This window comes from Haliotis asinina, chromosome 7, assembly GCF_037392515.1.
Source record: "Haliotis asinina isolate JCU_RB_2024 chromosome 7, JCU_Hal_asi_v2, whole genome shotgun sequence".
NCBI classification, from domain to species: domain Eukaryota; kingdom Metazoa; phylum Mollusca; class Gastropoda; order Lepetellida; family Haliotidae; genus Haliotis; species Haliotis asinina.
In genome coordinates, this window is record NC_090286.1 from 47,279,711 (window position 1) to 47,297,866 (window position 18,156).

The 18,156-nt window shown below is 40.1% G+C and overlaps 1 protein-coding gene across 5 annotated transcripts in view; it reads left to right on the forward strand.

Moving 5' to 3' along the window:
* LOC137291023 (prostaglandin E2 receptor EP3 subtype-like) overlaps positions 1–18,156 on the forward strand; it is an 81,723-nt gene that overhangs the window by 25,413 nt on the left and 38,154 nt on the right. The window contains exon 1 of one of the 5 annotated variants that reach the window (XM_067822276.1): positions 12,045–12,107. The exons of 3 other annotated variants lie outside the window; for them this stretch is intronic. The gene's annotated coding sequence lies outside the window, so the exon portion shown is untranslated. Of the gene's footprint in view, positions 1–12,044; positions 12,108–18,156 lie in introns of those variants that run through there. One more of the 5 variants, XM_067822274.1, reaches the window with a different exon arrangement.

The window sequence follows — 18,156 nt, forward strand, 5'->3', positions numbered from 1 at the left end:
TTCTCTTCATGTTTACGATGTTGTATGATGCAAAGATTGTCACTTCGAACACCAACTGTTATTGTCAGTAAGAGAACCCGTCGATGAAGATGTTTGACTGATTGCTTGAATATTAGCCTGAGATGTTATCTTCGCCACCGCAGAGATGTAAAGTGTTTTCATTTTGAATATGTTGTATACCAGCCATGCACGTCTGCAGTATTACAGCTGAAGTACGAATCCTTATCTTGATCATGATTCTTGGATTGTCAACACCACATTTGTAATCGTTGATGTCGAAAACAGAGGTACAATAGGGAGCTCCTCTTTGAGCTTTCCTTCCACGTGAAAATGCCACGCCATTACTTCGCAATGTTAATGTTTAAAGCAGGGGTAAGCTGCAACTCGCTCAGTGATAGTTTCGAACTCGATTCCGTGTAAGATAAGACTGAGAGTTCCAGCAGAACTCCTTTTGATTTAGAAACACTGCCAGTATCTGATATACATGTGATATCTAGGGATACTAGAGATTACATTACTGTACAGATAGACCTACACTGTAGATAACATAGCATATGTAACATGTGTAGCATGTGTAACATTCATACTCAGCTTTGGTAAGTTACATGCAATTACAAGAGGTTGTTAATAGGGAACAAGCAGCTGTCTTGTTTGAGAAGAATGGTTAATCTATAAAAAGTGTCACTTATTCTTAACGATGTCTTGTCCGCATGTTATACATTTCAGCATACATCACAGGTTATCTAGGTGTTGATTACTAGTACTGCCGGTACTATTTTCGTACTTTTTTGACGTATGACATTGGGTATATGAAACAGTGAATATGGACAAAGCCATCTAGTGATTAGCACCACGAACTCTGACTCACGTAGTTAAAATCCTGTTTCAGATATTTATAGACCTGTTAAACCATCCCATCTGTTTCAGTTTCATATTTATGCCTAAATATTCAGGTGGCAAACTATTTCCACAGGGTGTTATAACAACAGGGACGGGGTGACCTTAGATTCACCTCTATGAAGATCAGTATTCCAACAGCGTCTACATTCGGTACTGTCTTTTCTGCAAAAAACTGAAAAGTGCCATGTGACCATTGACCAGGCTGGCAACTTTTTAAGTCTCAGTAAAGTTGTCACAACCCTTAATGGCAGACATGGGCACATTAATGATATCTCCGAACCTGATGCAACAGTGACTAGGCGGTGTCCGGTGCAGTTCCCTTTTGTACTTGTACCACATGTTCCCGTTTTCCCGTTGACCATTTGACGTGGCCATGCGTGTGGTTGTGACGAGTACCACAGATGAGTCGGGGTAGTCCGACCTAGTATTACTACTATATTATAGCGAAACACATGTAAATGATGCTAATGGAATCGTAAAATAGGGATGTGTACAGCAGAGGTTGTTATGTTTGTGGAAACTGAGTTTATCACTTCTACATGGTGCGATACAACGTCATTGCCATCTAAGGCACAAAGCCTGACCTCCGGTTAAGAGCAGTGGATACGGTTTTATGCCGCTTTTAAGACTATCCCAGTAATGTCACATCGGGCAACACCATAAATGTCCCTCACACAGTTTACTGGTATATGAAAAAGTGTGTAAGGTGACATATCACGAATAGTAATCGGCATATTTCCTGTTCACCTCAATGTAACTCAAACCAAACTCGGTCCGCTGTTTAAACTCATGTTAAATCAAACATTTCAACAAAGTCGTCCCAAGTTGTCCCCGACTAACACACTGGTGTGCGACTAACGTGGAGCATGTCGGATTGACATACCAAATGTGTTGCCACTCCGTATCTTTGAAATATTCTCAGGCAATGGTATTGCCTAAACATTAACTATCATTCTCATATCTTGTAACCTTTTTAGTTCTTTTGAATTGTTGTTTCCACGTTAATTAACTACAGCTGTTTAATAGTGTTCTGGTAACATTGCTGTTATCCCTCTCGTATTGGTACACTCAGAATCGCGCTGCCTGACCTATTTCAGAATTATCTATGTATAACATGTGTCCAACTGCATCACAATCACATAACCGAGCCTAATGCATATTGCATCTTGCTGCTCAACAATTATGTTCGTCCCGTAAAGAGGATGTTATTTCAACAGTTTCCATAATGCCACTGTAGGAATCGTATCTAGAAGCACTTAACCCTTCTCTTCATGCTCCAATACCTCGTGTGCTGATAGACGTGACCGTAAGTACAACTAACACCAACCAATGTTTTCAGACCATGAACTTAGTATACCATAAACCGTGTTACGTGGATTAAGGTGCTAATTATACGTAATAGAGGTGGTTTTAAAATCTAACAAGTCATGCTTAAATTACATAAAACGGTTCATACTGATTGAATAATGCCCATGGGGTGTTTTCAATTACAGCATAAAATTGAAACCAGATATCTGGTATTTGGGAAGTATGGAGTTTCTCCAATCACCGGAACAGCTTTTGTATGTTCAGTGGTAATGTACATGAGTCTAAGGGAGGCCTAAATTATGGAAACACACTATCAAAGCTGTCGTGGTAATAAATCCAACAAGTATCATATAAATGTTTACTGAATGGGTGTGTGGTGTGAGGGAAACCTATAGATTATTTCACTAGAGTACGTGTATTATTAAGTGATTATAATCAGTTCGAGAGCAGATCGAGATGTGTACATTTGTAGAGACGAAAACAAACACGCGCGCGGCGCGCACACACACAAGCAACGGTTTTGAAAATTAAAACCCACACAATTCCAGATCGAAACATATGGTCACTTTCGCGTTTTATTAGTTGGTGGATTTTCATTCACGTACTCAAACATTCAAGCACGCACACACACTGTCTTTTGTCTATCTCTCACACAATGTCTATCTCAGTGATACACACTCTTTTTTCCCTCGCTCCTCTCTCTCTCTCTCTCTCTCTCTATCTCTCTCTCACGCACACACACGCGCACACACACACACACACGCACACACACACAATCCATGGGCCGTGGGTACGAAGACACTTCATATTTCGTCGTGCCCAAATACATTTGACAGTATTTCTAAGATCTACCCATTAAACACGTGTATAAGGTTTACAACTGTCAGCACTTCATGAAGCCCAGAATACATTTGAGAAAAAACCCAACGAAATTGGGCGCGTTGGCTGCAAACAAGTTTTGAAGTAGAGACATTTCTACCGCTGAACCAACGCAACTTGTCTTATTATTGCATGAGAGGTCCAGAATGTTCCAGAGACAGTTCAACCGCTGTATGGTCCCGCTGTATGAGAGAGGCAGCTACTCTCCGAAAAGGAAGACGTTATAACACTCGAAACGATCTCTTACTTTTTTCCCTGTTATTTAATCTCTACATGTCAGGAAGTTCCGAATGGGAAGAATTTGCACACGCCAAAGTTGATCATCGTTTTGTATGTATTTACCAGATAGAGCGTTCTGCCTCGTGATTAGAATATGACTTCTGTATTAAAATATAAGCTCGTAAACAAAGTCAAATGCACAATGTTTTAGCCTAAGCATCAAAGGCATGCTCTCACGGTAGGTCTGTGGGTTATTTAGTTTCAGTATCTGCATTATTGTGTGGTGTGTATACCCCCTGATAGCTATGTACGTCCATCAGTATATATTTGCAGAATCAGCTGGGATGGGGTTCGAATCCAAGAACTGCCACGATTATGCGATATTGTTGTCCTGGTTAACCTCTTTTTGAGAAGTTGGTATGATGAACAACGGGGAGAGTTCTATAGGTATTCAGCTTCTTTATCATTAAAGTAAGCGACCTTTCGCCGGATGTAGTATGCACTACATACTGTATCCACGGTATAGCATCTACGCCGAAACGTCGCTTACATTAATAATAATGAATTTGTATATCCAAAGAACTGTCTCCGTTGTTTTCCTGATGTTCGACAAAATGGAAAACAACTATGAAATGCAAGACCTCTTTGGGCTCTCATATAATACCTTATACGCCGCGATGTTAAAGGAATACATGGGAAAGTTGTGGTTAAACAGTTCTGCTGACATGCATATCTTTATATCTGTATTATACATTTACCTACTGAATGTAAAATGTCAGTGAATGTGTAAACACCGTCATTGACATTACATGTAACTTGATTCTGAACTCACATTTCCATTGTAAATCATGTTTCAGGTTCATAGACATGTTTCTGAACTGCTGCTATGTGTGGCTTTTCAGCCTTGACGAACCATTCAGACTCCAGACAACCAATAGCCAGCTCTTATTTTCCATAAACGTCACGGAACTAACCGATATGTTTATTCTTTTACGGCCTATCATCCAACAAGCCATGTTCTTGTCGTAAGTGATAACAAACACAAACACTAAACAAATAAACCCAACAAAGACCGCATCAAGTTCATGCAACCCACGATGACATGGATACACTCCTTGTCAACCACCAACACGGATTCGCAATCAGGTTAACCATTCGCATGTAATTTCCTGATTTCCTAGAATCGAAACATTTGAAAACAAGAGGTATCGGTTTCAGCATATTCAACTTGTCCCTATAAACACATATCGTGTGATTCTGACATACAACCGTGACACCATATATACAGCGTCGACTCGATCACTTTTGTCCATCAGTCATTGTCGTCCGACACGAGATTGTCTTCTGGTAGTTCTAGCTATTATATGTGATGAATTTGTTGTTATCAGATGGAACCTGATATCTGTTTGGATCAGTTGCTGTTTGAAACTTTTGGCTTGGAATCCCAAATGGGATTAGTTTGCGACCCCAACCAGGGGAGAATTTTAATCAGTGAGGAGATATGGGTCACACGTGAGTAAAGGTTTGTCGCCCCACACGTCCTTTATTATTCAAACCCGGATTATTGTGAATTCGACTTGTTGTCTAAAACTGCGACAATCGGTTTGTAATGCAATCTGGTTTTTCATAACAGTGAAATTCCACTTTAAGTATTAGTTGCAATGTGTGTGTATTGTTTGTACAAATGTAGACCCGGAATCGTGATAATATATGGTCAGTGGATTTGCTGGCAATACTATAGAGTCCAAATTTAAGACTTAAATGTGGCCAGTTTTGTATAATGTTCGTAAGCGTTGTGGTATTATATGTTTTACGTCCCTGTCGCGATTATTGCACGGACATAGTACCTGCATGCTTTATTTTGGAGACTGTGGGTTAGCCAAATAGTTAAAGCTCCCGCTATTCACACCGAGCATCCGGGTTCGATTCATCTCATGGGAACCGAGAGGATGTGAAAACCATCCACTGCCGTGATGTGATATTGCTGGAATATTGCGCCAGAGCTCCTAATCATATTTAAGGTGTCCAGTAACTCGTATTTGCTTGAGACTAAGCAGTGCAAAAGATGGACAAAGCGAGTGTTTGAGGTGAGTTTACACCGTTTAGCTTATCATCCGTATACCCAGAAACTAATGGTACAATCCAGGGTGAAATGGTGATAGAAATAGCAAACCTTCTACCCTCTAATGGGTTAATTGTTAGAGATGTATTCTCCATAGGGAGATCAGAATGCACTTTGCGCCCTTATCCCTTGAGCAAAGTACTAATCGCATCCGCATATTAATTTGTGGCCCTAAGTCTCAATAGTCATACAGTTATATTATACAGATTATGAATTCAATATTGATAACCGTGACGTTTGCCTTAAATTATATGGTTTGAAATATGTACAACCAGGTATGGATTAATTTATTATTCATTAGCAACGTTAAGCCATCCCGTATAAAACGAATGGAAGTTGAATATGTATCTACAGTATATATAATTTTGACAAATTCTTAGAAATTGATGTGGTTAGGTACTGACTGAAGTCTTCTCTTGTCATTATGTTGCCGACAGAAATACATAACGTATCATTCAGGGTCGCCTAACATCATATCTACAAACGTCAGCACGGAACATTATCCAAACCAATGCCATTAACATAAATATTATTTCATGTAATTGCAACATTAATTTATAACAATTCAATCAAGAAGGTAGGGTAAAATAGTTTGTGTTAGCTGAAGAAACAAACAGACCGGCTTAGCCTAAAAGCTGTAGCTCTCAGATTTCGATGACGTGATTGTGTAGACACATGCTCATGGCGTCGATCCCTGGATTGTCTGTTCCAGATTTACTTATTGAGAGACCGCCGTGGTACAGCTGGGATATTACTGTGTATGGCGTTCTTTACGAGGACACATTGATATCAATGACTATAGGAGCTTAGCTATATGATTATTCTGTTCCACACTGTATCGTGAATTGGTAATGGATCATCGGCGTTCTGCAGACAGAAATCTGGCTTCTGTCCCTGACCCGAGATCCTAAAGGTCACTGGGTCATGTTCTGAACACGCCCCCTACCGATGAGCGTTATCATCAGCTATTTGATACTAGTCTCGTGGCTATTAGAACAATTACACAACTATTGGCGAGAATAATCTTATAATAATTCACCACCGTTGAGTCAATATTTGACGTTATCCGGTATCGAGGTCCATGGACCGGAGTCATGACGGAAACTCTCTTGGCTATTCTTTGGCACGTCACGTGGTTGCTGGGTAATTCAATTTGCGGAATTGTCAGGAATCGGAATGATATCATTATCAGTAAACGCAGAAGTTATAAAAGTGTGGTTTGCTGGGTTGTCGGTTTCATTCTTGACACGTTTGTGACACATCTGACACATCTGAGTCCCTCATCAACAGATGTGTCATTGCTGACAGAAGTCCTGATTACTCACAGGTATGTCGATTACTTTCTCTATAGGAGACCAGCCAGCGTGTGTGGGGAGATGGTAGGGGAATAGGGTGAAGTGTCGGGATGGGTAGGTGGAGCTTTTGTCAAAGTTGATGGCTGGGGTTTTGTACGGAGCTTCAAAACCCATATATTTACAACTTTAACTGCAAAACAGTGTTTTATTTAGTACTTCAAACATATTTTAAGCAGCATCTTACTGCATGTTTTGTTGTGAAGCATCCTGTAGGACAGTTCGGTCTCTACAAAAAATCATTCCCCTCACCTCACGTCCTGTTTCATCGAACAGACAAAGATGATGTGCTACCTATCATGGCACACCCATCATCTGTCTACCCTCTTGTGACATTGCTGGATTGTTGCTGAAAATTAAACAAAAACAGATCGTTTAGAATTCGACAACGCGAATGGTATAGGTTAACTGACTGGTTGGTATAGGTTTTCCTAACATTCTGAAAATCTTTCTGGTTTAAAACCATCGTTTTTGTGAAGTGAAGTAATTCGGCATGGAACGGTTTTAATTAGATTATCTAAGAATGTACTTTTAAGCAAATTATCTACATATGTGCTTTTAGCGAATCAGTTTACATGGAACTTAACAGCCGCTTTGGTAATTATGTCTGTGATGACTACCAGCAATTATTGTTCATGTGCTCCCACGAGATCACACCGCGACCTTATCATACAGCCCATTTCACAGGATGCCACAAAAACAGCTCTTTACGCTGTTATCAAAATGCTCGCCCTGATATGTGCGTTGACACATATCCGCCAATATAATGGATACATCACTTACGAACCAGGCACTAACAGAGACATACCTACATTATAGTGTGTGTTGGTAATGGGGCGTTCTCATAATATTATTTTTATACAGAGCGTGTCAAAATGTCAAACGTGCGTGCTGATAAAAGTCAGAATGAAATACATTGTACTTACGATAGTGGAAACGGACCATTGGTCTCGGAGTTTTCACGGTAGGTTGATATACTGCATGTAGTACATGAAGCTTCATTTCAAGGTTCCTGCACTCTGATATCCAGGGTGATAACACAACCCAACTGTGAGAATCAGACTATTTTATCAACTATTTTCCATATGCTTGTTGAACGAAATTGCAAACCGCTAATGTTTCAGGTTTGGTGGACGAAATACTCTACTTTTCATGCATCGTTTTAATGATATTAGATGACCATTATGTAGGGAGAACTATTCTGTCAGCATTTGCATCGACGTTGGACTTAATTTTGATCCTTGATCAATCACAGTGAGTACTGTTTGATATGCTGCATTTAATAAATTAAGTTATGGCACACATACTCAACGCATCACCAGTTCAACTTTGATCAAGTACTGGTTTAAATGAACCTTCATACATTTCGGATCTCATTAAGTGCATTTTTAATTTGGGTACGGTAGGATTAAGTTGATTTTCGGTGATAATCCAACATAAAAGTTTAGACTTAATTTTCGAATAGAAATGTAACATCGTTTTCGTTATTGTTAGAATCAAATGACTGATCAGAGGGATGCTTGGCAACCAGACATGTCACCGAACCCCATCGTCCGATCAATTTATGGCACATCGACGTCACTATTATAGGATAATAAACGAGTAACAAATAATGAACCGCAATAAAATATCAAGTCACCGAGCCTGATCACCACATACATTCCTCCGTCTCTTATCAGTTCATGTTTGGAAGTAGCCTTGCTGCTAGGCTGAACTGAATGCTAAGCGTATGAATGGATACTGTTAGGAATTCTATCCTTTAAAGAGCAAGTCTAGTTTATTTAATAGTCAGAGAGAAAGATACGCCATTGCCATGATATTTTCCGAAAAGCACATTATTTTATGATATTTTAGAAACGTCGAAGTGAAGCTAACGTCAAACACAGCTAGATATAAATGGGGTCGACGGTTTGAGGATTCACGCTATGAAAACGAAGCTCCAAAGTTTCCTGACAAAGTCACCCAGGTAACTGTCCATGACCATCCGATGTCAGTTTAGCATTTACTGCTGTAACCTACTCTACCTAACGGGGCGGTGGGGTAGCCACAGAAGTAAAAGTGTTCGCTGGTCTCGCCGAAGACCCGGGTTCGATTCTACACATGGGTAAAAAGTGTGAAGCCCATTTCTGGTGTCCTCCGCAGTGATATGCATGGTACATCGCTAAGAACGTCGTAAAGCTCTTTCACTCACCCACTACAAAGAACCTACTCGCGGTGTGGAACAATCCCTTGTATCACATGCCACGCGCGGTTATCATAACCCTGTATGGCCATCTCTTCTCAATATGTCGTCGTCAGCATATGTCTATATCACAGCCCGTCATCCTTATCAGTGAGGTTTTCTGAAATAAACAACTCTTATAACGCGACTTAATGAAATCCGCTGTCAAACTCGTAACTAATCTTGTCAATTACGCCTTGGTTATGTAAGGCAGTTTCCCAGGGGTAATACAAAATGATTTACTGTGAATGGCAATTGCGATATTGCAATCCAATAAAGCCACCAGGGTTTGTTTGTCTGGTTGGTTGTTGTTTAACGTGGCACTCAGCAATTTTCCAGCTACATGGCGGCTGTCCGTACAATCAGACAATCCAGTGGTCAACAGCATGAGCATCGACCTATGCATATAGTACACGATGACATGTGAGACAGTGGGGTAGCCCGGTGGTCAAAGTGTTCCCTCGTCACAGTGTAGACCCGGGTTCAGTTCCTCAAATGGGAATAATATGTGTGCCGCCGTGATATTGCTAGAATATTCAAAAACCGCCTCAATACGATACCCATTCATTACACGATTGTGTAAACCATTTTCATAAAGTTTCTCCCTCACCATCCTCGCTCATGTTAAACAAAGCAGCACTATCGCTACCCCATCTCTATCAGTATTCCAGTACAAGGTGCGATCGCTGCATCGCATGCATTGCTCCGTCGCTTCCTATATATAACAGTATGGGTTTAACATCGCGTCGTAAAGCCCTACTGCATACATGAGCAGCACTCGAAGCGGCGTAATTAATATTACATCACCCATATTACAGCGTCTACTGAAGATCCACGTACATGTGCATGACTTTCGCAGGAATCAGAGTCTACACTTTCGAAGCTCTCTTAGCGACAAGATAGTCGTAGGCTAATGTTAATGTATGACACTTACGACTGTCTTATAATGTATGACACTTACGACTGTCTTATAATGTATGACACTTACGACTGTCTTGACGCCGAGAGAGCTTCGAAAATCTAGAACCTGATATGGAAGCTAATTCATTTGGACTGAAGTATTCATAATACCCGAGAACTATGTGGTTGAAAAATGTGGGTGTTGGAAACTGGAGTCTATTCTAAAATATTCGAAAGAGTTTTCTCACTTTCGAGATGATTTTGACGTTCGCAATAAACAATAAATCGTAAACCACAAAAAAACACTCATCTGACTTCTGGCTTCGAATATGAAACAAATCGCTGATTTGGTTGACACATGTAAGCGGTTCCAAATTGTGCAGATCGATGCTCATGCTGTTGATCGCGTGATTGTCTGGTCCAGACTCGATTAGTTACAGACCGCAGCCATATAACTTTAATATTGCGGCGTAAGACTAAACTGTATCACTCCCATGCGATATGAAGCCTTACCACCTAATGTTATACATTTCCAGATATCACCACTCAACGTCATACAGCATAACTTCTGATACTTACCTTCATCTTTATTTAGCATAACAAATGTGGCGGTGAATGCTGGAAGACTCACTGATCCACTCTATCATCATGCACCACCATGAACTGTATGTGTTTCTATTTTCATTGTGTTACTGATGTTTTTTTACGTTGATATCAGCGTTCCAACAACTTACTTATCGTATTAAGTAATATGACAATAGCCAATTTATTACATTTGTGTAAAGAAATCATTGTTTGAAAAATCGATTATTACAGGTAATTACAGGTGATTTCTTGCCTGTCGTGATTTTTTGGTGTGTTTTCCAGTTATCGATACGTCCTATTACCTACTAGAATAATCGATTTTTTTCATGACACGATTTGATACGAAGGAATTGAAAATAACATCCGTCAAGCTGTTCTTCGCATAGGAATGATTTGTATAAACATCTATTAAAATAGTTATACTATAATATATAAAGCATGTGTAATGTTTATGGATAAATATATGAAATATTCGTCCAGTTTGCTTTGTAATCAGCGGACTGACTAATTATAATGAATGGACAAAAACAGTTTAGTTAAAGGTTTATCAATGTACCACTGAAAATCAGTGATGACTCCACGAAATTAGAGCAGTTAGGGATAACTCACAGTTTGAACGCATTCGTTATTTGCCAAACTTACAACTAAAACAGTCAAAGTTTTCCGTTCCAAGTTCTGAGTTTGAAACAGCGAAAGACTAAGATGTTTAATTCAAAACAAAAGAAAGTGATGTTTGTTTTACAACTGATATACATGTAATACATTTAAGACAGCTAGAATATTGCTGAGTGAGGCGTAAGTAGTACATATGTAAACCTAAACTCACTGACAAATACGACTCAGCAATAATGGTAATTGTAAACCAAAAGTTCCTTTGTTCTGTAATCTGATTGGTTGAAAAACATGTCTTTTGATCAAATGGTATTAGATTCCCGGAAACTGCAAGACTATTCACTGCGTATTGACACGTAAACAATTGTTGTGTCATCAACAGTGGTGACGACATTCAAATCATATTGTGACGTAAAGTTAGAATGACGTCACAAATGAGCAACACCAGATGCAACCATGGGAACCAGCTGAAACGGCCAGCTGATGACACTTCACTGCTGTATCCATACTCGATGTAAACGAGTGCAGACAGGAAAACCCATTTGGTTTACTTTTCTGTTTACAATGTCGATAAACGCCGTCGATTCCAAATGAAATAGTCCCGTGCTTCAAATACTCAATAACACCCGGTAATTGGCCAACACAGGATGTCTATCTCCTAAGTAGAACGGCGCAAAGTGACAATTTGCATATGTTCCAGATATACTACCCGTGAAAACCATCATTATGACCACAGGTTGTTAACAATACTGACTGCTCATAAAGTTCACATTATTTGCCTTGTCGTGATCTACCTGTTTATCGATGAACAAAATTCATGCTCGAGTGACTGAACATCTACAGGCCCTAGAACATCCGAACATCATTATTGATTGCCCCTGGCTATTTATTGGGTGCTGCTACATGAATAGAACATAAATAAAGGTGCTTCTTGTTAGTTATTGTCAGAGTTGACATGGTAGCGCGCTGTCGTGGTTTGTCCATGGACCTAGCGGCATGGGTGTAAACGGTAAGTTGTGCTCTACCGTAGCACCTGAACATTTTGTTTATGCTACATTGTTTCTGTCAATGTTGTAAAACGAATATCGTTGATTGATTTCTATATACAATGATAGAGTGATCAAACTTGAAGGTGTAGTTACACTGTGAAGGTTAGCACAGCTATCTGTAGTTAGTACTGCGTGGGGGCTTTGGGATAGCCCGTGGTTAGGGCATTCGCTCGTCACACCGAAGTCCCATCTTCGATTCCACAAATGGATACAATGTGAAGCCAATGTCTGGTGTCCCCGCAGTGATGTTGATGGATATTGCGAAAACCATAATCACTAAGTCACTGCCAGTGATGCATGCTCTCGTATTTCACTGATCGTTGCTTATGTTTAATCACTTGCGACCCCGTGATGATCAGCTTTAGAAATAGACTTGATAACCCATGTCTGCTGAATGAGGATACTGTGCTTGTTGTAAGAGTCTCCTAACGGGATCTGTTGTCCGGCTGGCTAACTTGGCATAATGCATGTCATCGTATGCCTTAAGTCATGAGATCACTTATTCAGTTATTTACAATACAACTGGGATATTACTGAGAGAACCGTTATCCAACTAACAGTCAGTGATAAATATGCAAAGAAGTTACGCGAAATTAGATATTACCCACTTAAAACATGCTGAAATGTATGCTACCAATATTTAGCAAAATATATTTTTCACTATTTAGTTTGCTAGGTCACTTAGAATCTATTGGTATAATTTCCTTTATGCGGAGAACCAATTCTATAAACACTGCATTAATGAAGACCCTGCAAATAGATGGGAGGAAAAGAAAGAAAGGAAAATTTACTCATGGAATTTAGATATAACGAAACACTCATCAGCTATGATCAAATTAGTCCCGACCGAATGACTATGACTTGTTTGGTTTATTTTGGGGCCCAACAGGATATAGGTGCGTATTTTCTTTCACCCGGTATATGAGTATCTAAAAGCACAACTCCTGTGAACATCTGTGTACTATAGAGCCGTCTGCCGCCATTGTTCATTGTATACTGTGCGATGAAATGTAAAGCTTTCCAACAGACACATTACGTTTCCGTCATGCGTAAAAGTAGTATTTCACTGTGTTAAAAATTCCTACTCTCGCTGCCAAACTGACAAAGACGTTGAAAGCTCTTCTCTCCATGGTCCCACTCAGCTACAAGAACCTGTTTCTGACGACTGCAGCAAACACAACTGCTCCAATGCACTGCAATGCTTGTATTGTATCACTACACTTCTGTATCTGAGCACCGGGAACTGGAATGCTAAGCCTCGAGGTCCTGGACTGCCTTCACAGAAAGAACCTGCTTCATGTAACAAGGGATTTAGAGAATAACCACAGTTTCGGTCCTATTAATACGCCGACGTTTGCATGTAAATCCACATTTTCAATTACAAACCACGTTCGGCTAGTTAAGAATGTAATACTGCCTACTAAACTAAGTCTCTACACGCTGGAACTTCCAGATTCCTGCATGAATTGAGGTCAATATTTGCCGAAGACGAATCTCTGTTTATCATAAAACACCCTGGTACACTCCAGTGGTATAACAGTGTGACCTTTTGTTTAGACACAGGGGACCGGCGTGACCTCGCAGTTGTCGGACAGGCAGTTGTTAGACAGTAGGGGATTAATTAATGAAGACAAATTTAACTTGAACCTGACATTCCCGATTAACGGGCTCTACACAAGAAGTAATGCAATCGTAAGTAGCTAGATATAACGTCATTCCTGTTTTCTCCGAGCATAAAGATATCCTTATGACTGTCTGTAGAAACGCCGATTAATAGGCACCAGTGCTGTACATCCTGCTGTTAAATCTGATTAGTTGATTCGCACTCTTCGGTAATCTAATGTCGTTTTGATTACGTTTAGCATCTTCAAAATGTATCTTCCTTGCACCAACTAGGTATTTACTGCTACTAAACGTAATAGCTGTATTCTTACCCAGAATGTGTCTGGCGTTCTCTTAGCTGGCACGCCATCGCCTTTAAGGATCTGTTCCTTGCCATTTGCTCCACAGAAATTTCACATCATATCTAGATTTAGATTAATTAGAAACTTATTTCCCATTTCCATTGCAGTCAGAATTCCTGAATGGATGAAGTGAATTATATTCTGAAATAATATTTATATTCCTAACTGCATAAAAGATGCATTTCATGTCCACCTAAACGTTATTTGTGGTAACGTTACATAAATGTTTCTATTACCCACTTGAGGTGTCAGGCAAAACTTTCGGAGTGGACTCTAGCTCTTATAGGTTTCCAGCAAAACGGGGGATTACCGTCTCATGTCATCGAATACGATGTAAGAGTTGCACCCCTTGGGTATGCCAGACGCCTATGGCCGTATGTTCGAGTCTCGGTGCCTTCTGACGTATGAGGCTTGCATCATTTTGCATTTAAGCGGTCACTCCTTGATAAACCCTAATTAATGCTCAACGACAACTTCATCCAAATTGTACACAATTGCCAGCAACCCGAGACAACCTTCTGAAGGTTATATATAAGGTGTAACTGCAAGACTGTAAAACAAACGTTGCAGCTGTTGAAAACACGACTTGCAGTGTTCACTTGGATGTGGAAGCTGTCAGGGGAATCAGCTGCTCCAACTCGCCAGCAGCTCATCGAGGTGGCCTTGACGAGGACTTCAAGATAAAATATCTTTAAAAGTGTGTACTATGTAAATATGAAGAACTATCAATTCGTCAAGTTAAACGTTTTGATTCAATATGAAGTTATAAACAACTTATCTGTGTGTTTTATATCTAGCATGAAGATTTCCATTATGAAATTTTGAGAAAGATTTTGTTATAAAAAACTACAGTTAGTAAATGTTCCCGTCTCTGTGAATGTTAGACTTTGGATATGTGATTAATGATACATTTCTGTAATTAAAACACTTAAAACCATTTCTTTTGCAATGTATTTGAGGTTGGCCCATTCCAGCCTTACACTCACTGGACTAAATGTGGTGCTAGTGTTATGCTTGGTTGGGAAGTCAGTTTCTGTGCCGGGGGATTTAACTCCATGCATTATTTTCATACACACTTCTTTATCTCTACCACGATACCATTTCACGACCCCCAGTAATGGCATTTTAATACGTTTGCCTCAAACTACCAGAAACTCGATATCCTACTACGAGACAGTGAGGTTCACCGTTACAGTGAAAAACGGTTAAGTTGCAAAGTCTATGTGTTATTTGATTGAATATGCCAAGAACAAGTGCCAGAATTCCATTTTGTTGGATGAGCTCCTTCCTTAGCAACGGTCGCTGTGATTTTCGCACGTGCTTGAAGAAATGTGATGCTGATGGTTGTCATCGATGCGGTTGTTGACGCAATATGGTACTTCAATTTTGAAGTACGTCTTCGATGTTGTCTAATTATTGATGGTTATGAAATACTCGAGATTGAATCGCACGAAACATACACACGCAAAGCTGAATATTTATACTCAACAAAAAATGTTAAGGAGCAGCCCGGTATTCAATATTTAACTAGTATTCAATAGGTCATAATATGAAAAGGTGAAGGTGAAATGGGGGTTAAGCGTTGCGTGGATACACGTCACACTGCAGCTGAGTGTACTCGTCGGGACCATCCACATGCCAGTTGTTTTAGTGCTAGATCACATGGATATCATCCTTACTTATATTTTAAAGATTTTCCAAGATGTTGCAATAATGTCGAGGTAAGTAGATCTTGTCTTGTTACCTTTCTGTCCAACGCAGTCACGCTGTGTTGTAATGGGGCATGCATATAACGTTCCAGACTGTTGGACTTCCTCGATAACATGAACCAATATTTTGAAGTGATTTTGAGTGCTCTTTACATTGTCAGCTTGCGCACGGCTCCCTCTTGACCTTGTCAAGACGGCAGATTCTTGCCTAGTGACCTAATTCGGAAATTCCATTAGAGTTGTCCCCCCTTGCATCAAACACACTATTCGCCCAAGCCCGGTTCACTCCGAGTAAGATCTTAGTTTGTTAGTAGTACATCCCCGCACAATGACCTCACTACTGCTGCGCGTGACCTCTTACTTGCTGGAAATATCAAGTCAAATCCGGAACACTCAATCCTTCGTATGTGGTTCCAAAGTGTTCAAAGTTTCTGCTAGATATTTGCTACATGATCTATTTTTTCTTGGACGTGTTCAAGTAGAGATTTGATGGAAGGTCATATCTTTTCAAACCATTAAGAACGTGGACACAGGATACGAAAACGTCAATATTTGATGTATCGGAGACCCAGGACACGAAAGAGAGAGGACCTATATGCTAATCCACCCTAGCTAAACATTGCTTTTCCTTTAGTCTATCCGGTACTTTGTTCTATTTACACACTCACCGTGGTCGCCACTTGTGCTGAGAATGCAATGTCAACGAGGAGACAATATTTAATGTACTTCCCGAGTATTCCTCGTCCAATTAGAAATCTTTCAACAGAGAAGATCAGCCAAAACACCAGACGTGTACTTTCTTTTGTGAATCATCATCATTATTTTTGACAACGGTTAAGGGCAACGAATTATAGGTGTACACATGTAGCAGAATTGCTTGCACGTTCAATCCGGTGTTGAGTGAATGTTACTTAACACCTATGTCATCTCTAGTTGACCATTACAGTATACTGCAAAACCATCAGTAGCATCGCAACTTGGACCAAATATTTGGCCCTGAGGTCTGGGTTATCTCAGTGTGAAAATGTGCGTCCAGGTTCTGTTGGTTCTTGGTTCGAATGTCAGAATGATTTCTGTTACATCGTTGGCCAATATATCAGTCCTATAGTTCCATCTGTAACTTTCCAGGCACGGTTTATACCCTTATACTTACAGCAACTGTGCGTCACGCTTCGATCCGCTTCGATTCTGCACATTGATACAATGTGTGGAGCTCATGTCTAGTGTTCCTCGTCATGATATTGCTAGAATATTGCTAAAATATGCGTAAAACAATCCTCATTCATTAGCTGCATAACTTCAAATTCAAGTAGTTGAAATAATGAAGACATATCTGCTTACACATATATAGGGATCGGTATTCACAACAAGATGGTCAGTCTGACAGCTGACCTATAGCGCATGATGCCCTATTGCAATTAAAGATCTCCAACAGACGACCACGCCGCTACAAAGCCACTGATTTCTACGTATTTCTCTTCCCAAATCGCATGTTTTATAATAAAGCCTTGTAAATTAAACAATGCCCACACGCAATACCCTTGTCAATACATGGAGTCGTGCTGCCAACTCTGCTATTGACAAGCAGTGCTCGTTAAACGTGAATAAATCTTCATTATCTTAAGCACGTATGGCAGCCTCAGCAATCTGTGGAGTGGTGAAATACACATCGCATTTCGACCTGCCCTTTTCAATCCAATTGCAAGACCACCAGCCACAAACACTTCAATCTGTCATCCCGCATTGCCTTTCATTCCCGATAGAACCCAGGCCTGTAATACACGAGAATGGTGATGTGGTACAATTAGACTCTCTGCCTATTCCCCAGGTGAGTGTCAGTCTATATATTCCCGTCAGTAAATGTTGCCTCGCACGATATTTGATATCACCAGATGTTCTAAGAACTGCAACCTGTTTTCATCGAAAGCAGTACCGCCGGTAGCTTGTAGTCTTTAACCACCTCCACCGAGGGTACCCACACAACCATCCCAGGACCAGTAAGCAAACAAATTACTTCTGTTCCATATGTTGAAAACTGCTGAAACATAACAGCGCCATGTATGTAACGCCCAGTGTTGCTTAATGTCTTGATTCACACATACAAACCGCCATCACGTGACAATAAAATCTTATAATAATAATCTTCCCGACGACTTACGTCAAACGGCTGATTATGTTTCCAAATCGTTCTTCACCTTGGAAATCGTTTTCTGTGATCATAGCAAAAGAAATGTCTATGTCGATTAAGGTCGCCGAAACGCATTAAAACTACTGACGTTACGTCATTTATGTTGGACGTTTAGCGTAACTTGTGTCAGTGACCTCAATCGTCATGT